Source organism: Mercenaria mercenaria, chromosome 14, assembly GCF_021730395.1.
Source record: "Mercenaria mercenaria strain notata chromosome 14, MADL_Memer_1, whole genome shotgun sequence".
In the NCBI taxonomy this organism is placed as follows: Eukaryota; Metazoa; Mollusca; class Bivalvia; order Venerida; family Veneridae; genus Mercenaria; species Mercenaria mercenaria.
The window spans coordinates 44,957,873-44,979,435 of NC_069374.1; the positions used below are offsets into that span (position 1 = coordinate 44,957,873).

The 21,563-nt window shown below is 34.4% G+C and overlaps 1 protein-coding gene across 7 annotated transcripts in view; it reads left to right on the plus strand.

The window, feature by feature from the left end:
- The window catches only part of LOC123527475 (uncharacterized), a 577,437-nt gene that overhangs the window by 167,085 nt on the left and 388,789 nt on the right, over positions 1-21,563 (plus strand). Inside the window, exons 1-2 of one of the 7 annotated variants that reach the window (XM_053523369.1) lie at positions 10,944-11,192; positions 20,864-20,905. The exons of 3 other annotated variants lie outside the window; for them this stretch is intronic. The gene's annotated coding sequence lies outside the window, so the exon portion shown is untranslated. Of the gene's footprint in view, positions 1-10,943; positions 11,193-20,863; positions 20,906-21,563 lie in introns of those variants that run through there. 3 more of the 7 variants (XM_053523376.1, XM_053523367.1, XM_053523373.1) reach the window with 3 other exon arrangements.

Genomic DNA, 21,563 nt, shown 5'->3' on the forward strand with positions numbered 1-21,563 from the left:
ATTATAATAACATTGAATGGACTGCGTGATCCGAAAGGACCAGTAATGGTAACCACATTGAATGCTCTGCATGATCTGAGAAGGACCAGTTATTATAATAACACTGAATGGACTGCGTAATCCGAAAGGTCCAGTAATGGTAAGTAACCACATTGAATGCTCTGCATGATCTGAGAAGGACCAGTTATTATAATAACATTGAATGGACTGCGTGATCCGAAAGGACCAGTAATGTCAACCACACTGAATGCTCTGCATGATCTGAGAAGGACCAGTTATTATAATAACATTGAATGGACTGCGTGATCCGGAAGGACCAGTAATGGTAACCACATTGAATGCTCTGCATGATCTGAGAAGGACCAGTTATTATAATAACATTGAATGGACTGCGTGATCCGAAAGGACATTACGACCAGTAATGATGGTAATATTGAAAGAGCCGCGTGATCCGAAAGGACCAGTAATGATAATAACATTGAATGCACTGTTTGATTCGAAAGGTTCAGAAATGACAATTTCATTGAATTAGTAGCGTGATCAGAAAAGACAAGTAATGAAAATAACATTGAACGGACAGATTGAATGCAAATGCATATAATTATGTAAGCACCAATCTCTCATATTCAGAAAACGCAGACTGACCATAATTTGCTATATTTAAAATGCAAGTGTGCATTCTAAAGTAAAAGGTGTCTTTAGAAAGAGTATACGGAGATACTTTTGATTTGTAATTTTGTAAATGATGGAGGAATTAGTTTAAATAGAAATCGTCACCCAGCCCTTTAGTTTAGTTCAGAATCTAAATGCAGAAGCTTTATTTTCCTTGCATCAGAGCTACAATGTGTTGTAGTGCAGCTATATAACTAAGGCGTGTAGTATCCTCTGCTGTTCTTACTTACGTTGAAACCATGCTAATATAAAATCGCACTTGTTTCATTATATTTTTACAGCATTGTGCATTTAAGGATCTAGGGAAAGATATTTAAGCAATATTTATATTACACAGTAATGATTTATACTAGAAAACCATAGTTCTATAAACATAATAAACAATAAATTGAATGCAAATGCCTATATGTAAACACCTACCTCTCCTATTCAGAAAACGCACCAGAGCCATAATTTGCTATATTCAACATGATGTTACTCACAAATGTATATGTGTATTTTAATGCAAAGGGTGTCGTTGTAAAGAACATAAAATAAGCATTTGATTTGTCCCAAGGCAAAAGAGAAAGACCAGGACAGGCTTATGAGTATATCCGTTTCATAATCATGGCCGTAAATTGATGATTGTAATTTTGTAAATGACGGAGAATCTAGCCTTAACTTAAATCGTCATCCAGGCTAAACTTCTTAATCGATCTGGCTGCAGCTCCCCTCAAAGTTTAGTTCAAGTCATAGTTTTAATACAGCTTTATTTTCTTTGCAACAGAGCAACACAGATGTGTTGCAGTGCGCCAATATTACTAAGGCTTGCAATATCCTGCGCTATTCTCACTTGTGTTCAGCCGTGATAAAATAAAATATCACTTATTTAACTGAAATGTTTACATCTGTGCACCTTTAAGGAGGTAGAGGAAAAGGATTCAAACAATTTTAAGAGAGTATAAAATCGATTTGACATTTGAAATAATTAGAAATTTTCAGACGTCGTATTTTTACATATTTATTCAAAGGGTATGAACAAATAATAATGTTTTTTGTGCTCTGATCCCTGAAACGTGTTTACTTTTAAACAAACGTGCAAAGTAATATTTTCCTTTTGGTTTAAAACATGATAAAATTTACGATAAAACATCAAAGTTATATTTTTAAAAAATACACAATTTTTGCCTGATGTTCAAATGCGTACATACGCTAAAGTTCTGATCTATCTCGCACTTTTTTGGGATGGAGATACGTGGTGAAAATGCATAAACATGTGTAATTAAGTCTGAGAGAAAGACACCAACAAATAAAAAATACATAAAGTATCTAGAGAAACCAGTCAAACTTCACCAAAAAGAAAGAATATATCAGCCAGTTAACAATAGAAAGAGTAAGAAAAATTCGGACAAAAGCGTGCACTGAAACAGGCAGCATAACAGCCACTTAGCCATTTAAAAACGGAATGCAAAAGAGCAGGGGTCTGAAATGTGTGAAATACACTATTACAGATTATACACTTGAGAAAAGATCTGAAATTATATCTGCTTTATGGCCCAGTTACACACAAGGTCGGTCCCCAATCGGTCATTTTACTCGCTGTTTTGATCGGTTGTCATGCGTGAGTTTAGTTCTGGTTTTCTGTGTAATCGGCCATCGGTGATGGACAACTGTCCAATCTGTTAAAAAACGTTTCATGTGTTGCTGGTAGTAGGCCGAAAGCTACTCAAACGGTGTTGGATCGGTGATAAGAATGTTTTCATCGATAAAAATGCTAAAATACTATCGGTTTTTATCGTTTGTAAATCGGAGCTAATCTGACCTAAATCGGTCGTACCGCTGATTAATCGGTGTTTGATAGCTAGTCATCAGTGTTTAAACACTTTCCATCTGATATGGCCGGTGATTCATATGTGGTTATCTTTGTACGATCGGCGATATCGGTAATTAATAGCTTGCAAATCTCTTGATATAGGTTGCTGTCGGTTCTTTTATTAAAACAACAAGTTTAAGTGACTTGACCGAATAACATCATGGAGAATGGCAGACCCATCCAGCAATTTGGTGTCATGTTGCAGCAGCAGGCAATTCTCAATGTCAGACATGCTATTCAACTCGTTCAGCAGCCCATAGCTGTTCATAGACGCCGCCGAAGGAGACAAAGGAGATGGTGGACCAGGCCCTGGTTAACCCAGGAGAGAATGCTTCAATTTGGACAGTATAGCACCATTCTTGTAGAGTTGCGGGAAGGGGACACCAGCTCCTTCAAGAACTATATGAGGATGACACCGGAAATGTTCGACGAGCTTCTGCAACGCCTCGCGCCCAGACTTCAGAAGTCGGACACCCACTGGAGAAAAGCCCTAGATCCCGGATTGAAGCTGGCGGTAACACTACGGCACCTAGCAGCAGGGGATTCATACTCTTCCCTCTCTTATGATTTCATGGTGGCTAGGACAACAATTTCCCTCTTTATCCCAGAAGTCTGCGAGGCTATAGTACAATCATACAGCGAAGAGGTCATCCCTATCCCCAATACTACTGGCGACGGCCTATATAATACCGGGCAACACCCTACATCACCAATCGAACGCCGCCCTGTCTCCTACTAGCCACCGATTAACCACTCACAAAATATGACTGGTCACCGATCAAAAGCGTCCGGCAACCGATCAACAGCCGATGAGTACGTATGAATACCGATTGGCCACTTACAAATTAAACCCACCGATGACACGATGGCGGCAATCGATTGATCACAGATTGAATCCCTATTAACCACCGATCAAAACCGACGAAATGTCGCATTTTGATTTTCATCTTTCTTTTATCGGTGGTAAGTATTTGTTGATCGGTTGCCTATCGGTGGCTCATCGGTGATATCGGTTGTAGACAGGTTGTCAATCGGCAATTTGTAAAATAATTTCACCGATCGAGAATTTTAAACATGTTTAAAAATTCCAAATGGTATTTTTTCGCCGATATAACTTATCTTTTCCCAATAGCAGTTGATAGGTGGAAAACAGGTGACCAAACGGTGATATCGATGTTAAATACGTTGTCATCGGTTCATTCCTAAAAAAAACCCGATCAATCACCGATGGTTGTGTGTAACTGGGATGTTAATACCGACAAACAACACTACCGCCTTAAAACAAGACGGCGCCTTGAATTTGAAAAAGTAAAAAAGGGTGAAGGTGAAAAACAAAAACGAGAAAAGTTCGCAGATGCTGTTTTGTCTGACGTACATACTTCGTTATGTATTCTCAAATGTGTATCAACAGAATGCAGAACAAAAACTCAGAAAGTTGTCTCAAGTTTAGTAGGAACAGTCTTGAAACTAATAAACTACAAAGTGTCCTAGCTAATCATTCCAGTTTAAACAGGCGACTGGTGAACAAAGGTTTGAAACTTAACAAAAAGAAACATAATCAGTGGCGAAGCTGTAAACCTACATACGCGGGTAAGACAAGAAAAGACAAATTATGCGAATGCGCCCGTAATGAAATATCAAAATACTGGGTCTAAAACCTCTCAATAATAAAAGAAAGTTTATTAGAAAACTCATTGTTTTAAAAGCATACAGAGAAAATCCAAAACACAGCAAGTATGCCACCATCTTTTTCATTAGCACTGAAAAGTTATTTTCAACATTTCCATATTTTTAAGCTATACTAACCTGTTTATTGCGCATTTTTGGATGCTCACAAATATTTGTTTACTTTTCTGGGAAACTTGCATATGCCCGCACGGCAGCAGCACAAGTGTAATTTTGAGAGCCAGGGAATGAACGAGAAACCACGGAATATCGAGAATTAGGTATATCTATCTACATTTTGTGAAGGAAAATCATGATACTGAAATAGTTCAACGACTCTTTGAATATCTAAAACCATGCTGCATTAAAAATATATAATTATCTGTTTATGTAAACAACACGCTTATTACAAAAAAGCAAAAGAGTGCAGACAACTCTAAAAGACCAAATCTTAAAGGTGATTTATGGAAATTTTTTATGATATTACTGAAGAAAGACTTAGCCCGCCTCTTTTAATTAATGATAAAAGATGTTTAGAATGTCCTGTTTAAAACGTGATTGTATGTACAACATATATGATGCAAGTAAAATTAGGTTGATGGCACAAATATTTGGATGATAGTACTAGTTTTGTAACCTGGAACAAATATGAGTATGTTTATTGTTATTATTATTCCCTGAAAAAGGCATGTATCTGAAACGTTGAAACTACAGTAAATTTTGAAATTGACAGCGTGTTTGGTCTTTATCTACCTCATTATGTATTTACAGGTAAGTAAAACAGAAACGGTAAAGATATTAAAAAGCAACAGTTTTAAAATGTTACTTCTAAAATGAAAGAAATGTAGGAATATATCAAAAACTCACTTTTCAATTTCCAGCTATAGTATTGTAGATAAATTACCGGAAGGGCATGTTGTCATGGTACATGTTTACTCGGAGGACCTATAGCATTGTAGATAAATTACCGGAAGGGCATGTTGTCATGGTACATGTTTACTCGGAGGACCTATAGCATTGTAGATAAATTACCGGAAGGGCATGTTGTCATGGTACATGTTTACTCGGAGGACCTATAGTATTGTAGATAAATTACCGGAAGGGCATGTTGTCATGGTGCATGTTTACTCGGAGGACCTATAGTATTGTAGATAAATTACCGGACGGGCATGTTGTCATGGTACATGTTTACTCGGAGGACTACAAGTGTGTATTTCAGGACGAGATTCAATCTGATTATTTTTTCACGAAATGAAGTATCTATACATGTAACTGTATTATAACGCCATGAAATAGAAACTACTGAATCAGGCTCAGCGTATGTACCAAACATTTTAAAAGAACTTATGTTTTTGTATTTAAAAAAAACCAATACTCATGACAGAGATACAATGTACCTTGTTCGCAAACTTTTGATTGAACCTTATCAGAAAAACTAGTTGAAGTACGGTTTAAAGTTTGTACATGAATTTACAGGTGACTGTAGTCAGCAACATTAGTTTAAATTGTGTATGCGTTATGTCAGCTTCTCAGAGTCAGATTTTATCTGTCCAACACAAAGGAACTTCTTTGAAACGTTCCATGGTAAAGGTGAACAGGTCGCCGCGGGTAGCCGTGTCAAAACCAAGGCACATATGTATGTAATTCTTAGAGAATGCGACATTCACAACGTAAAATATTTGTATTTGTATTTAGATAAATACATTCGTAATCCATCAACCTAGGAGCGAGAATACAAAACTAAAAACGCAGTTGTTTTTCTATGTTGAGGACAGCAAAATAGGCAGACAAAGGTACGCGTTAAAGGTGAAGATATAAAGGAAAACACAAAATTACACTGCATACGCTCAGTGTCCGGTAATCCAGGTATTATGTATGGAAAGTATCCTGCTACGTTCCCTCATGTACTGACCAAGAATATGACAACTGTGTATACAACGATATAACTGACCTATTGGAGAAACGACACTTGAATTAAGGTTACAGTTCTACAGATATCTGTTTACAAGTTATCATTCTTGAAGGTCTTATGGTTCTTAGTATTGTAAACCAAGTGAGCTTATCAAATAAGACTTTAAAATCTAGTTATATAGACCTTCTAATATAAAAAAAAAATCTATAAAATTTTATCTATAAGATTATTCAATTGTACTTTAATTGTATTTTTTAACAATACAATGCCTGCTATTTTGCTCTCGTTGTCTTGAATATTTCAATGAATTTTGTCTCGTAGTTTGATTGCACAGTGCAAATGATGCTCTTTATTCAATACCATGTTATTTCATTCATAAGGTCTATGACAATTGTTAGCGTAACATATTTGCAGTTTGACAGGCCTATTATGTTTAAGGTATTAGGCCCCTAATAGTAATGTTTAAGAAATGGCATTTGCTTGGTATATTCTTACAGTTGACCGTGTTTTACATTGTGTTGCAAATTTTGAAAAACTTTTACCGTGCCGTTTTTTATAAATTTTGTATAATTAATGGTATTTCCTCAAGCTCAAGTGGGGACAAATTTCAAAGTGACGGCTTTTATCTAAAACGTTTACAGAGGATTCATTTTACCATTATTTTTTATGAAAGAAACCTGTCAATACAATCTTTTTTACAGGTTTAATGTGACAGAACTCTAACTCCAACATTGAAAAATTAAGGTCGAATGCTGTGAGTCTGTTTTGAATTTTGCTCGCTTCATTCAAAAATAACCTTGGGGCAGAAGTAAAACCAACCTACATTTCTTCCACAATATGTAATCTAAAGATTGAAGGCAAAATAAAGAACTTTTACCGTATGTAACTCAGTATTTTTTCAGATGACTAACTCTACCCCTTCTGTTGCAGAGGTAAATTCACTTTGAACAGCAAGAAATTGCTTATCAAATGATTTTTTCCTATTTGTATGCAAGAAATCATTAACAAATTTTGAAAGAAGTGAAAACTTACTAGAAACAAAGGAAAATAAGGGGAAAAAATTTGGTCCCAGTGGGGTTTGAACCTACGCTCCCCTGAAAATTGCAGTCAAGGTAGGTTTATGGTGAGAATTGAATAATCTTCAAAAAGAAGGTACTCTATTATGGGCCTAATACCTTAAACGCTGCATCGGAATTTAAATAGCAGTGGCCATTTTACACCTGTTATACTTCTCCTGGACCACCGAGACGTTCACGTCGTGGTGAGGGAACATATGTCGCTTACTGGGTCAACATGTACATTGTCTGTATATTGTCACATGACCTAGTTAGCGACACATGACTGATATCGGCGGTAGTGGCCTTAAAGAAGGAACCAGCAGCTGAAGTGACTACATGCCACCGAGACATCACTGTTGACTCTACATTCAGCTACCAGACATCAACAGTCGTACTCCAGTATATTGTTAGAAACGGCCTGGATGTGGGAGTGTGAGGACGGGTGTACTGGCATGGACCTGATGTGACGTGGCGGCGTCGTTTACACCATGGACCTACGACGTGAAGCTCGACGGGCGTTCATGTACCCTGATCCGCGCCCCTCTCTGAGGATATGGCATAGGTTTCTTGGTCTTCAGCTGGCTCATAGACGAGGACAGACGCCAACATTCCGGGTCCTCGGTAGTGGCACACAAAGGGAAGATGGCGGGACATATAGACGATCGCCAGGGTCAACGTGAGCGGAATGAAATGACAGCAGAGGCGTCTACGACGGCATGGAGGCACTTCGGTCAACGCGTTATAGAAGTAAACAGCGGCGAGGCAACATAACATGGGCAATCAGAAGGTGCAGCTCTACACTATAAGTTAGAAAGACGGTGGAAATTGGGTCATCATAACAACTTTAGAAGTCCGAAATGAAGAGTCAATATAATAACGTTAGAAAACAGAAGACGGAGTACATCACCTAAGTTAGAAGATATAAATACAGTTGACATAATGACGTCATCAAAAGCCGGAGCAACCAATGTTTATGCCGTGAGATGACATGAGACTACAGCAACCTGAGACGATAATTACAGAAGATAATGATGTGAGACGTAACTTCAGACGATAATAATTCTGCGTATTAGAACAATATGTGTTGAATGCTCGCCCAGATGGAGTTTCTCCGGTGGCGAGGATAAATAAACCGACTACTACTACTACTACACCTGTTATACATGCTTGACGATTAACGACAGGTTCTAAAATCTCTGTTTTAGAACACAAAGTGTTGTTAGAACTATTCTGTCTTGAACGGTCGTATATATAAATGGATTACAAGTTTTTAAAAATTTAAGTTTACACAGAGATTTCCTGTTATATTATGGTGTGTTAGTATTCTCGTAATTACAGCTAGTTGTAGTAAATTACGATTTAGGGGTAGAACATAAGGACCTCTTGTTTTGGTATATTGTGTTGTTTGTCGTGGAAGCCGCTAACTAGTTATTGATGTTGTTGTTGCTATTGTTGTTGTTTTTTATTTGTAAAATATATTTTTGTGAAACCTAATCGTTGTGGCATGTAAGCCTCAACCCAGTTCTGCTTCGTGTAAAAATTTCATTCTTGTGCAAATATCTTATTTTGTAAATTATTTACACTATGATATGCAGCATAATTATGCTTATGTCAGTACTTAGGGAATGTCAACATGTTTTGATATTCTGATAATTAGTTATAGAGTTGCACATTTTATATACAAAACATTTTGTAAAATATATGTATTTTCTATGTATGTGATGATGCATTATACTGTATTATTTTCCTTGTCGGCAAATATGACCTGTATAGCACATTCTCTTATCAGCTCCTGTGTAATTTTTAGAATGGCCTGATAAAACCCAGGTTTGTGGTTTTATGATTCGGACAAACATTCAGAGAAATGGTGTTATTTATATAGACCTAATAAATGTTATATGATGGTTGAATATTGTTTTACACATTATTTTTTCTGTTTAAGAACTTAAATGGATACAGACATATACTAGAACTATGTTGACTGAATTACAGAAACATTTAAAATATGCAGTAAACTGTTTTCACACCAAATTAGATTACTAGTATATCTTAATAGTGTTGACATTTAATTAGATTGACTATACTGCATGAGAGCTATGACATTAGTTACATTAAACAAATAATAATTCAGAAAAAAATCTTGATGAATAATAAATAACATTAAAAATTGGTTTTAACTAAGATTATCATAAAATCAAATCACATATTGTTCTGTATTAGCTCTCTATCATTGGTGAATGTAAACAACAGACGACACCGATAGGAAAATAAACCATCTGTTATTGAAGCCTTAATATTAGACTGAAATCTATATCAATAAAAAATACATATTAATATGAAAGTTACATAATGTGATCTGTCAGTATAAAACAATTTTCCCTTTTCTTTGAGAACCAGAGTGGGGAGATCATGAATAAAAGAAGAAATTTTTTTTTGTTTAAACTAAAACATAATCAGTATTTTAGCCAACTCAATGTGACCAATCCAGATATTGAATGTTTGATTTCAGTGACAATTTGACTAGAGAGAGAGAGTAAATCAAAAGTAATTTGTTCTCGATCCAAATATTGTGGGGAAGTTGTATGACAGTTTACATTACTTCAGAGACTCATGATACAAAGCGCCTAAATAGGACTAAAATGATAATAATGCTGCAACAAACAATAAAGAAAAAAAAACTAGTAGAATCTGTCAGAACAAATGTTACAAATTTATATATGTAACAAAAATTAAAAACAATATTTTTTGCACTTTTTACTATCATTCAAGATTATATAAATAATTATTATGTGTAAAAGTTAATAATTTGACGTCCAAAATCGAATTAAGCGTCAACGCTTTAACATGACGATACGTAAATGGGCAAAATAGCTTGCGTCGTTTGGTGATAACTAAATAGGAAAAGTAACACGCTTGATCAGTAGCATTGGCGTAAGCGAAACTTTGAAACTGCGCAGTGAAATTGATCAGACACAAAGATTCAAAAGTACTGATTTAACGCAAAACCATAGTTATCATCTGACGATAACTATGGTTTTGCGTTAAATCAGTACTTTTGAATCATTGTGTCTGATCAATGTCACTGCGCAGTTTCAAAATTTCGCTTACGCCACTGCTACTGATCAAGCGTGTTACTTTTCCTATTTATATAATTTGTTTATATGCTTAATAATACATTAATAACAACTTCTCAAACTAGACAAATAATATTATACTGTTATTGAGTTGTTATTGTTTCTTGTCATTTCATTCAAAAAAAAGTAAAACAGAATATTTCATCGTGTAACATAAATACGAGACTGTTTTTTTTTTCATCTAAATGATGGATCATTTGATGTGGGAAAAGTGCTTTAACATAAATTAATTCTGACTCCTATATTTCTGAAATAATATCTGGCTCCAGATCAAGCAAGTTCAAATGCCCCGAATGTCATATTATTTGCTTTTGAATTGCTTTTATGATTTCAAGATTAATAAGTATATGCCATTGCATAACACCTTTTTTCTACATTTATAAGAAAGAACAACATTGCCACCACCGATGTTTAGATAATAAACTGTACAGGAGAACTTTGTATTTGATTTAAAGTATTAAGGCTGTAAGGTTCTCAATACAGTTAAACAGAACGACTCGTATTCTTCTTGTAAAAGTACCATAATGTTGTAGGATTGGATACCCCTTTCCAACAACCTATTCCATTGCATCATTATTGACAAAAAACAAACAACAACAACAAAAATACCAAGGCAGACAACTTGATTAATTTAATATGTGACTTGTCCTACAGTGTAGTCCCTTGTACTGGCATTCGGTTATCGGATATCTCTCATTGGAATGTTATGTGCCCTTGACATAGATTATTTAAAATGTTTAAACGTGGTTAATTTTCTATTTTCCCTATAATACCATTGACATTTTAATATTGACATGCGCAGTAAAACATCAACTCATGCGTAAAGGAAGTGATATTTTGTGTTTACCCAAAATAATCTTAATCAGAATGAACACTGGAATATAACATGGCATATTTAGGTAAATGCTAATTAACTTCACTACTTATAAATGTTCACGAGATGTAAATAACAAATATACATTAAATAAGTATATGTTATGCATTCTTTTTAGAAAGCAAACCTACTAAATAATGATTGTGGTATCTGAAACCGAAACACGTACGTTTCAATGTTTTGTTGTTTGTTTTTTGTGTATTTTTTACGGATTGCATTTACTTTTTTAAAGTGTTTAGATGACTATTGCTTCAAATATCTTGTTGCTAAAAGCCTATGAAATAAATGAATAATTGTAATGGAGTGACTATATTTCATTTGGCAGCCTCGTTTGAAACAATGTACATTGTAGTATGTTTATATTAATCATGCTTATTTAAGGCGATTTGATAGTTTTATTAACTTAATTGTTCAGTCAAAACAGGAACTGAACAATGGGTTAACAAGAGAATGATATAGTTTATGTTCATAACAAAATATAAATGCGACAGCCACGTTTGAACAAAGGCATTATGACCCGTTAAGATATTGGTAGTTTACAAAAGTTCCATTGGACCAAATGATATGCAACAAAGCACTGTACCTGTCCTACTTTACGCATATCCACTAATAAAATAATTTATGCAGTCAAGGGTTCGTAGTTTTATCCGGCGATCATGCTAGACTTTTTCTACCGGTTTTAATCGAGAAGAACTGTAATGAATAAATAAATATGCCGAACAGGGTCTCAACTTGCACTATACAACTATACAATGAATTTAACTTAATTAAGCCAATCTTTATATTCACGAGCATCATGCGTAAAAAAGGTATAACTATGTTTTAAGGTAAGATCGTTTTAACTGAATAAACAAAAATACGCATCAAATCATCATGATCATGACTCATGAAATGTCTGTATTTGATACACACTAAAATTGCGAAATAATAATTAAATAATCTATGTGTGACGAAATGAGACATGAGACCGGAAATGGGTATCTGACGATCACGATTCATACGTCGCATTTTACACTGAGACCTGAATGTAATATAGGATTGTTTTCGTGTAGTTAGTTTCTGTGAAGTGCCATTTCTACCGAATACAGTTTTAGCTCACCTAAGCTCGTGTTGAGCTTTTAGAATCGTTAGATGTTGTCGTCCATTCTTCCACAATTTTTTTGTCCAATCAATGGTCTTCTACAAAAATTGTGAAAAGAAATCCATTCAATGAAACTTCTGGTTGCCATACAAACTGTAGCAATTTAATTGCAAAATTTCCTCCAAAACCGCAAGACGGAGATCTTACTCTACCAATTTCTGAGGGGTCAGAGCATTGGTTACTTGTTTTACATAGCCTAATTTAAGAATCATTTTGAAAATCTTCTTGCCTAAAACATCAAGACATAAAACTTGGTTCGAATGCTTAACTTCATTGCAAAAATAAAATTAATGATAAACATTTAAAATAGTTTTTAAATTATATTTGGCATTATTGGGTATTTGGAAATGGTTTTGACAACATTACGTACACACTAGAAACTATAATGCGCCACTCCTAACCATAAAGCGAAACATTGAATAATTGAAAAATACGTTTAACTAACATTTACATATTTATACGACCATATCTTTCGTGAAATGGATGCTAATGACACAGCGTAAAAGTTTGATTTTATCGATATTGCCTAAATATCTAATGGAGCGTTATTTTTATAAGGTATCAGTAAACAGACTTACCTTGTATTAAAATGAACGCCTCTGTATTAGTAATTTAGTATCAAAATGAAAGTAATCTGTTTTTCTTCAATCTTCGATCTTTAACTTCGATAAGTGTAATATGTTTAAGTTTTGCATGGTGCAGCAAGCATATCATTGTTTTGAAAAATATGCATGCGTTTATGTTAGCAATAAATTTGGTAGATCTACATGCATGTAATGTTCCTGATATATACAAAATATTCAGACATTAAGTGTAGCATTAATTCTATTCTGATTGACATCAATTAAAAACAAATCTATGTATCTAGAGGGTAAGCATTGGTGAGTCTTAAGTGTTAAGCAAGTAAAACTTAATTGTACAGTTAAAACTGTAAGAACAGAGACCTGAAAGGAATAATTTAGTCCCGAGAAACGAAATACCCGTCTTTAGCTAAGTCCTGACATAATGTTTGTGTCGATTGATACAATTGCATAATTGCATGTCTGAGCAACCGGATATATTTTTACATTGTTTAAACATACTTGTATGTTAAACACTAACGAGGATAATGACTAATACTTCGCAATAGAATTTAAGTTAAGCTGACCAGTTTCCCCTGTAAAAGGAAGTAACATTAATGTGATTAAAAAGGGACTGAATATCTAAACATGCTTGAGCAAGAACATTTTTCCTAAAAATATTATACTGAGGGTATTTTTCTATCAGCGGCGTGCAATTACAACAAACACATAAAGAACAAGATCACAATGACAAACAATTATGAGTATATGCGTTTCATAAAGAACAAATACCTCTGTGTGGACAGTAATATGAAACGTTACGTGTAAGCTATAATTTATTGTGTAATGTTTTAAACATCGATGATATGACTTGATACAAGTTTCATGGATGTAGCGTTAGTAAAATTGGCGTTGCTCAAGCTGGGTAGGATTTATTATTCCGGAAGATCAAGGTGGAGGTCTGGGGACATGAGCAGAGAAAATCTCTAAATAAACACATGGTTGTCGCTGGTGAGTTTTAAACAATAAATCAAAATTTTCTTATGACATTATCTTCCAACACAATTCTTATAAACATTCAAAATATCTAGTACAACAGGCACGCCTTTAACCTTTAGCCTGCTAAATTTCTATAACTGGTCTATCGTACAAACTGGACAGTGCCATTTATTACTTAAAGGGGTGTTCACTGAAAATGAACTGGCTGAATAGTGAACAGTGCAGACCATGATCAGACTACACGGATGTGCAGGCTGATCCTGGTGTGCACTGGTCACAAAGGCAGGATCATTTGCTGACGGCAGTCTAAAGATTAAACAACTACGCATTGCCAAGCTGCCTCTCCCAAGCGAGTTATATCACATCCAATATGGCTCCCTTCGGATATACATGTAGCTATATTCGGGCACGTTTTCAAAACAAGGCTTCCCCAGCCTCCCCATAATGAGGAGCTATATACAAACACCAGCATATGTAACCCAAAATATGTCTCTATGTTCACGGAAGAAACTGGCATAACAGTAATGTAAGAGTACAATTAATATAAGTATGTGTCAGAGCACATATCATTTTATCCCCCGCGCCCTTTAGTCTTAGCTCTTTTTCGTCTGCGCGTACAAATGAGCAAGAAAGGAAGTGTACGTAGATAATGAATAGCATTTGATTGATAATCACCCAACTTTAAAGTGAATGGTAACTGACAACATGTGTTACCGTATTTACTTGGGTTTTAATGATTATATCTGGTCAGACAGCTAGTCTAAATACTTACTTTATCATACTATTAGAGTCATTCATCTTCCAAACTATATGAAAGAAATGTTGATTAGGTGTAAGTGACGACTTTAGTTCAACTGTATAATTTTAACACATGAGGAAAAGAAGAAATTGCTACTAAGACCAAAACGAAAACTGTTTAGAACACTGAACGCGAAGCTATTGTAACCTGTTCATTATTTATATAGTTACAAAAGTGTCACGCTTAGCCCGCGAATAACTGATTAGGAAAATGCGATAGTGTTTCGGTCCTTACAAAATTAACGTTACATAAACTGGTCGTTGCTGTACAGTCATCAAATTTGAAATAAATCATTTATTTGTTTTTATGTTGTCTCAAATGTAGGTATGATACACGTTTTTTGTGTATTAACATCTGCGGAAGTCTGCGGGATTGCTTGTGACCGAGACCGAAGGTTCTGTCCGTTTTAAGGATTTTGATTTATGTTAAGATATAAAGACAGACAGATACTGATAATTTGTCATCTTATCTTATAATGTAAGTGTTTATTGTCGTAACTTTGAATTGAATATTCAGTAAACGGATTTCAGTAAAACATTACAATATTTCAGATTGTTTGCATTTTGTTGTCAGATTGGTAGAAAAATATTCTTTACATATAACATAAATAAACTATTTAAATAATGACAGTGGGTTTACATAGATGAATATTGCCGTTTAGCAAGGGGATTTCTATAATGTAATCGATAATTTGGTAACTCACATTTGAATCTAACCATACACGCTTGATATACAGTACAAAAAATACAGTGCTATTATTTAAAGCAGAAGATCTAGTATTATAAACATGTTAATATTGATATTATTTATGTTGCAAGTAGCGAATACATAAATCAGTTTGAAGTAAACTGAATGAATTAATGCCCATTTAACAAACCTGAATTGGTTCATATATCTGTTTAGTCTACCATTTACGTATTTGACATGATACTACTTCTTAAGTATATTTAAGAATACCTCTGGTATGCGAGTATTTGTTAATACAACAAAGACACAAATCTGATAATGTCAGAAATTTACCTGCGATATGATTTTAGAACACAAAGGGTGTAATTTGAATCAAATTTAGACTTTGTTACATGTATGAACATAACAAAACGGAATGAATCTTAAACAAGATTGCAAGCAAGTCATGCACATATTCAGTAAAAATATAAACGGGTTTCCTCGCTGTATTCTCAATATATATAGACATTGTAAAGACAAAGGAACAATTATCTACACAGTGTGTAGTTTAAAGCTGAAAGTTATCAGATCTGTTTCACTCTAATTATTAAAGCGACTAACCCATGAAGTGTGAATTGTAATTTTTAAAGTAATTTATCACCGGAAGGTAAAGTGCCGCCACTGTTTCATATATTTACATTAACCATAATGGTTGACAAATTCATAGTTTCCAGAATTACGGGAACACTCGAACTTTTGCAGTTTTTCTCATGAACTTTTATAAACCGTTACAACGAATTATTTTGTAAAAAAACATGATAAATATAGAACGAGACGCGGCAAACCAAAAGTGCGCAATGCCATGTAGTTTGATTGGTCAATTCATATGCTCGTCTAGTACCGATTAGGGAAGCCAGCGTGATTTATTTTGCCCTATTTAGGTAAGTACCACTAAAGAACCGAAAACCACTACCTTAGATATGGACTGTTCCATTTTTAAAAGCACACAAACATCGCTCACCGCAAAACCGAACTATAGGTAGCGCACAGTATTATGGCCTTTAGAAGTGAAAAAAACGCAATAACATAAAATTAAGTCAATACTCAGCGATTCCTCGTCGGCCGAGCGGTTACTGTATTTGTATTATATCTTTTTGTCGGGAGTTAAATCTTTTTCAGTTTGCATTACATATTCTGTGTAATTTGTTTACCTGATTTATTGTTTTATTTCTTATTTTGTATAAAATTTGTAGTACAGCGTAACCATTGTAGAGCAACACCCTTTGAAAGATACAATTATTGAGTGTTATGTAGAGGTTGTTGTTTCAAAGAGGTAAAATTTATAGTAGATTTCAGCTTAAGGAAATTGTGATGATGTTGTTATGAAGAGATTTCTGCTTAAGAGAGGGCCGCTCTGGAGAAGATGTACTGTATCTATAAATCAATTAATCCTTAAATTATGGCCTGGCAATGCTTTAATTGTCTGGCCGGGCAAGTTTTTATTAAAGTTAGGTGTAAATTGTTATAAAACTAGCTTGTACAGGTCAAAAATATCTCAGGAAAGCTTAAAAAAAGCAATAGATCATATGAAAGTTAGAGTTATTAAGACATAAATACGTGTCAATTGTGGCGAAAAATTGGTATCGCTGTCCCAAAATTCAAACAAACGTCTTAGGATAGAAAAATTAAATACTTGTTTCCTTGTTGTTTACAATTAAAATAAAATTCATGTTATTGCAATACAGTGAAATTTACTTCTTGTCACAATATTTTTGTTACCACATGTGTTCAATCTGTTATATTTTTACATTGTCTGTAGTAACTGTTATGTAACCTTGACGAAATAAAGATGTATTGTATTATATTGTATTGTATTGTATTATATTATTAGGTTATTTAACATTGTTCTGTACAATACGGTGATATATTTGGACGAGTAACCAGCTGAGAAAACCATATTGGACGAGCCGCTAGGCGAGTTCAATATGGTTTTCTGAGCTGGGTACGAGTCCTAATATATCTCGTATTGTACAGTACAATGTTAAATAACCTTTTTATTCTATATCTACTTTATCTTATCATAATAATAGTTTGAATTAAAAATGTTTCACTGAATATTGTATTCCTGCCTTTTCTAGTTTTTCCCAGCTTGGTATGAGTGCAAATATATATTATACAGAACAATGTTAGACCTTAAATAACCTTTTTATTCTATATTTATTTCATTTCATACGTAATATGCGTAATTCATTGAATGTATTTTTTCTGCGTATCATCATTAAAAATAGTATATGACAACAGCCATTTGGCGATTTGGATGGTAATAATACTTGGCTGAGATATGCCTACAAACATTGTCAGCAAGTTTGGTGAAGATCCGACGAAAAGTGAATTATAGAGCAGACATGTTTTGGATGCTGACCGCCCGTCCGTTGTCATTCATAATCTTCTCCATTTTGTTTCTTAACCGTTAAATGAAAACTGCTGATGTAGCTATTTAGACTGTCAGGGCTGATACTAATTTCTATGTTTCGTCCGGAACGGAATCTTTTAGCGACTTTTCAAACATCTGATGATCTTTTTTATTGTATTTTTTAAGTTTTTGATCATTAACAAACGTTTCAATATCTAAATCAGATAGCATTGCTATCCCTTGATTCGTTTTTGTGTGTTGTAAACAAAAAAACAACAACAAAAATCTCAAATTAAATCAAGATATCCAGACTCAAAATCAAATTCTGTACCTGGAGCCTACCTCATCCGATTTACATTCGGAACATTTTCACGCGTTTCGGGCTTTATCGTATGTTTAACATTGGCCGTTGAACCGTCCAAATACAGAAAATACAGGAATTTTTGTACGCGCGTGCGTCTAAATACAGAAAATACAGGATTTTTGTACGCGCGTGCGTCCAAATACAGAAAATACAGGATTTTTGTAGGCACGTGCATCCAAATACCGTAATATAATGTACGGTCACGTGTTGCAAATGAACGTTCGCGATTGGATAGATAAAATAGGTATAGAATAATGTATTGTATTGTATTATATTGTATTGCACTGCATTGCATTGCATTTGCATTTGCATTGCATTGCATTGCATTGCATTGCATTGCATTGTATTGTATTGTATTGTAGTGAACATGTTAGACCTAGATTAAATCTTACTAACTCGTTTTGTCTTCATTAAATGCTAGTAAAGAAAAAAAATGACAAAATTTAACTGGTCTTTGAATCTAACTCATGGCGTAAAGTATAAAATGAATACCGTATCCGCCCTAGGCCAACGGGAAATCACTGATTGCATCGTACACGTACTAAGTGTACTGACTTCTTTTCATTGTTCCTTCTCTTGAGTCAAACTTAACTGAGCAACTGACCTCTAAAGCTATTGTCATTACAGGCTGGCCATCAAACTCCTTGACCTTAGAAATAATCTATTCTTTCGTGATTCAGGCGACCTTCTGGCTTAACGCGCTCTGCGGATTACATGTTATTAAACCCGGGGATGGAAAAATGGTTTTAATGAAACATGCCAATAACCGTATCTGTCACAATGGTTAACATACGTCGTTACATGTACCTTCGAATGCATGGTCGAACCCCATTGCGACCATCTAATTGTGCGCAACAATTTCACTCATCGAATGGAACACTACATGGACTGACCGGGCCAATGTGTAATGCCAATGTTTTTTAATTGCCATATTTACTTAACTGAAAGTGGGAACGGATTTACTTTTTTGTTGGATTAAACAATGTAAGCACTTAAACGGGGGATATGCAATATCTATAAGGTAGAATGGTCTTGTCCTTATGTCAGATTCTGGGGTTCTTCGCACTGATCACCTATATTTTAAACAGACATTGCAACCAAAATTCTACAAGATGATCGTCATATATTTATATTGATGTGCGCAAGAAGGAACTTTTGATACGCATTAACTTTTGTTATTGTTTTTTTTTTTTTTTTTTTTTTTTTTCAAAACGTCACACCTTAACGATACCTATACGTGTGCGCTCAGTTGATAATCAGGTGATGTGTTCTGATTTTTATAAACCGCGTAACACTTATCAAAAATTGTAGACGAAATTTTAATCTTAAAATTATTATGAAAACAACGATTATCAACAGAATATGATGAAAAATACAATAAAAGAACATCGAATATGCAGCATATAGATAAATATATCAGAAGTATTTTTTTATTATTTAATGTTACACAACGACGTGTGGGTAAGTCGCTCTAAATACTTCACTGGAAAACACGCAACAAGTAGGAATAAACACACGATAAACAAACAGAAATTCTGGATAAGAAGGAAAGAAGAAAAAATAAAATCACAAAATTTATGAGATTTATATAAATATAAAAGGTAGAATTAAATTTTTTGAAAGATCCAATAACAAACAGCAAGATTCACACATCGCAAAGTGACCAAATTATGTAATACCCCAGTCACACATACGGCGCGGATAGGAACGTAGTAATCCGTATCGATCCGTACCCGAGCCGTACCTCAGAGTAGTCATTCGTACTAATCCGTACCAAAACGTGGTCAAAACGTATTCAAACTTATTCCAAACTTGCAAGTTTCTCCAACTTTTGAACATGCACAAAAGTTTGAGCGAACCGTAGCCATTTGTGTGTGACTTTAGTCCAACTTGGCTGAAACATATTCGTAGTTAAACGTACTTAAACGTAGTTATCCGTGCTGTTATGTATCTCGCCGCAGCTGAGCGTAGTTATCCGAGGCTGCACGTACTTAAGCATAGTTCAACGTAGTTTACCGCAAACCCGTCCGTGCGTTGGGCAAGTTGCAAGGCGCAGTAAAACGTAATTCAACGTAGTACGTCGTGCCTGTCCGTACTTATTCGCGTCCTGTATTGTTTTGTTTGTTTCCTGTTTCTCACCGTTTTCCCCGTACTAAGACGTACTGCCCCGTAGTTATACTCCCACAGACTAATCCTATCCGCACCGTACCTCAACGCACGGACATATCCGTATTTATTGAAACTGTAGTATAAAGATATGGTGGCCGGATTGCTTCAAGTACCTGTCACCAAGTATTTCTAATCATATAAAAGTTATCAAAATATTAATATCATTACAAGTTTGATCCAGGAGAAAAGGAAATAATGGAGTTAAAGGACAAAGCGAGAGGAATTGCTTTGAAACACATGTGCATGCATATTTCTTCCCAGTATAAACAATCAATAGTAAAGTGGTATACTAAAATGTTTATTAAGTACAGTCATGACAAGCCTCGTTCCACAAGGTTAATCACATTTAAATATAATAACAAAATCATTCAATAATATCTATCAGTGTTTTTCCAATATCTATAAATAATTAACTGTGAAACCAAATAATACCGTTGTCCTAAAATATTTATTTTCCGAAAATCTATAAATAGTAATGTTTTCGTACAACATGGTAACTATTGTCAACGATATTGAAACGTCATTTCCGCCCAAGGCGATATAACATACATTCATTAATATATTTTCTGTGTTTCTGTGTTTTAGAATTCTCCGGATTGATAATGGACTAAAGTAAACAGAAAGCATGTAAGTTTACTCCTTTTGTTAATTTGTATTTATACGTTTTCTTTCTTTAAGCAAAAAAAAAGTGAACAATTAACTCTGAATGATTATATAAATACGTTCTGATCATGTTCATTTTTACCTTTACTTAAAATATATAGTAGGGGAACTTTATTTGAAAAGACATATGCATAATGTTTAATGAAAAGTGGAAACTTGTGACGTAAGATCTTCATGAAATTGAATAAATATTAATTTGGGCCATATTTCTTGCAAGGGTTAATACAAAATATACCTTTATCTTTATGAGAAAAATAAACTGCCTTTATAAATCAGCAACCCAAGTATAATTACTAAAAGTAAATTAAAAAAAAAAAATATATATTAATTTTAAATACGCATTTTGCATATCTGATATCAAAATGTTAAACCTAGATCTATAGTATCTCTGCGTGACACATGTCATTATAACTATTATATCCTGTATGTTCTGTATTTTGTTCTTTTCGGTGTGTGTGGGGTCTGGGTTGGCATGCATTGGTGGTCGTTTCTCTTTTAATCTATATTATGAATGAAGACAAAATAATGTAATGCCCGTGTTAGAATTACGATAGGAATCAATATGCATCTGCGTAGAGCCACCTATGAAACTATTCTGACCACGGCCATACTGCAAATATTT